Raw genomic sequence first — 3,108 nt, 5'->3', positions numbered from 1 at the left:
GAGGACGGCACGGTCACATCCGCCCATGTGCGTCAGTCTGGAGCACCTGCGTCACGCGCATCTCGCGTTCATTCATGCTGCGGGGCAGTAAACCAGCGATGAGCGCAATGTAGAGCTGATAAGAGACGAGAGCGCTCGGAAAATAGCCAATTCATGACAGTGCAGATTGAAATGCAAACCTGTCTTGCTAATTCACTCTCTTGTTTTGAGATGCACATGTGTTGGGTGGGATGGATAGATAGATAGACAGATGCATGGATAGATAAAAGACTATTAGACTCAATATATGTTTTATAGACGGTAAAACCACATGCAAATGGTTATGTTTTTATAGGCAAGCTGGGGCTAGTCGTCACACTTTTTAATCCAGTTTATTTTGAATGTTAGTTTCTGTATAGACACAATAAGAAGTTATTGAAAATATGTTGCCAAGGGGAAAAAAGACCTGACCTTTTATGACATTTATGATCAAAAATGTCTCCATGGGAAGTATAGGCCTATAATAGACACTTTATAGGCGTTTTGGCAAAAAGTAAGCAATTCTGAAACACAAAATCAATAATGAATATGCAAAAGTGTACACATATTTTCAACTTAAGAACAAAACATTCTATAGGATAGGACAAAAACACCCTGGACCTGCAAAACAGTTTATAGTTTATTAGGCTCTGTTGTTTACCAAAAGCTATTATAAATTGGATGAGAATAAAAAGTTTTGAACGACAGAATTGATGGAAATTATTCTATTCAAGGAGGTTAAATTAATAGAGACCAGTAATGAACCTTGTGACAATGAACCCATGTAACACAATAGGAGCAACATTGTAAAAAGAGACACATTTCATTTTCTATTTGGCAAAAAATAAACAATTATGAAACACAAAGTCAAAAATGAATCTGCAAAAGTGTACACATATATTCAATTTAAGTACAAAAGTACAAAACATTCTAAATATTAGGTTAACCCCACATTTTTAAACTTAGACATGAAGGTGCACATCTAAATTGACATTGTTATATCTCATGAACACTTTGGAATACAGATCTATGTTTGGATTCTTTTTTTTTTTTAAGAAAACAATCTGCAGATTGCTGCAGAAGTGGAATCTTTTCAAAATATTACAGTATGTGTTGTACAATTTTCTTAAATATAAAATAAACATTTGACAAAATATTTGTAAATACAAATATATATATATATATACATACAGTGCCTTGCAAAAGTATTCACACCCCTTCATTTTTCCTCACATTTTATTTTGTTGCAGCATTAAGTTAAACTGCTTTAAATTATTTTTCCCCACATTACATTACACTCCATACACCATAATAATGACAAATCAAAAACCAGATTTGCAAATTTTACTAATTTAGTAAAAATAAAACAAATAAAAAAAAGTGATAGCATTGATTTACATTGTTAGTAAAGATTTATATTTTGAATTACTTCTTGTTCATCAAAGATAATTCTAATAATAAATCAGATTATTAGAATGATTTCTGAAGGATCATGTGACACTGAAGACTGCAGTAACAGCTGATGAAAATTAATGCATATTAAAATAAAAACCATTATTTTATATAGTAATAACATTTTGCAGAATTATTGTTTTTTCCCCCAGTATTTTGATAAGAGACTTCTTTAAAAAAACATTTCAGCTGATCTCAAACTATTGAACAGCAGCGTATACCTATTAAAGAAGTTGATGTATATTCTTATATAGCTTTATGATGAAAATCTAAAGATGTATCAAATTATCGCAGTTGTTATTATTTGACATGACTTAACTTTTTATTATTTATTTTCTGTGGAAAGTGTCTTTTGCTTTCGAACAAAAATAAACCAAAGACACTTTTTGTTTTCTTTTGCACATTTGTAATTTTTACTTAAGCTGATCAATGCATGACCTTTCAGTGTGCATGAGTTGATATGCTTCTGTTTGTGTGTATGTTCGTAGCAGACAGCTTTGTGTCTGTGAAAGTGGGACAGAGGTCAGTCGGCTCTTGTCTGTGAGTCTGAACACAACAGGCTCTTTGTTGAGAATCTTCATTAGCGCTGCTCCACATGTTCTGCGCTGCATCAGTCTCTGTGACTCTCCTGCATCAGTTTCCACATCATTAGGAAGATCAGGCTTTTCTTGGTGAATTCATGCAGCTTCAAATCTTTACAAGCAGCAAGTTGAGAATGCAATGAGGCAGCACCGATCAAACAAAAGACAAAACAATTAAGGTTACTCACAGAAATGTCAACACAATAGCTTTGCATTTAAATATTCTATATTTACTGAAAAGAGACACCTTGTGTAAAAACTAATTTCACAAAGAAATGTCAGGTAACACACTGAATTAAAAATGAAATAATATTTTCTTGTAAAATGTACTCCGATTCTTTGATTTATTTAAATCTTTTTTTAGAAAACGTAAAATAGACTGAAAATTAAAATAAATCATTTTAACAAATATTTAAAAAAAAAAGCAATTCAATTGACAGGAACATCAAGGGATTTTTTTTTAAATGTTTATTATTAGTGTCCAGTAGAGGTCACTGATGTCCTTTTTCTCTAGCATTATTCAAAGAATTTTATTTATTTATTTATTTTTGCATCTATGAATCCATGTTGTAATATTATCTGCAAGTGCTATGGAGGACGAGAAATTACTTAAGTATAAATAAATAAATAAATAAGTAAATAAATAAATAAATAAGTAAATATAGAAATACATAAATAAGTGAATTACTTAATAAACAAAGAATTAAATGCTGAAATAAATAAATTAATATAGAAATGCATAAATGAATGAATGTATGAATAAATAATTAAATACTGAAATAAATAAATGCAGATATGCATAAATAAATAAATAAATAATTTTGCAAAAAGTGTAATTTTTAATTGTGCAATTTTTGTACCATTTGCGTTATATTACATTTATTTCTACATTTATTTATGTATTGCTACATTTATTTATTTTTACATTTATTTTAGAAATATAGAAATTCATGAATAAATAAATGTATAAAAAAATTAAATTCTGAAATAGTTAAATGCAGATATGCAAAAAAATTGTCGAAATATAATTTTTAATTGTGCTATTTTTGTACATTTA

Source organism: Garra rufa, chromosome 11, assembly GCF_049309525.1.
Source record: "Garra rufa chromosome 11, GarRuf1.0, whole genome shotgun sequence".
Lineage (NCBI taxonomy): Eukaryota > Metazoa > Chordata > Actinopteri > Cypriniformes > Cyprinidae > Garra > Garra rufa.
This window is presented reverse-complemented; position numbering follows the sequence as displayed.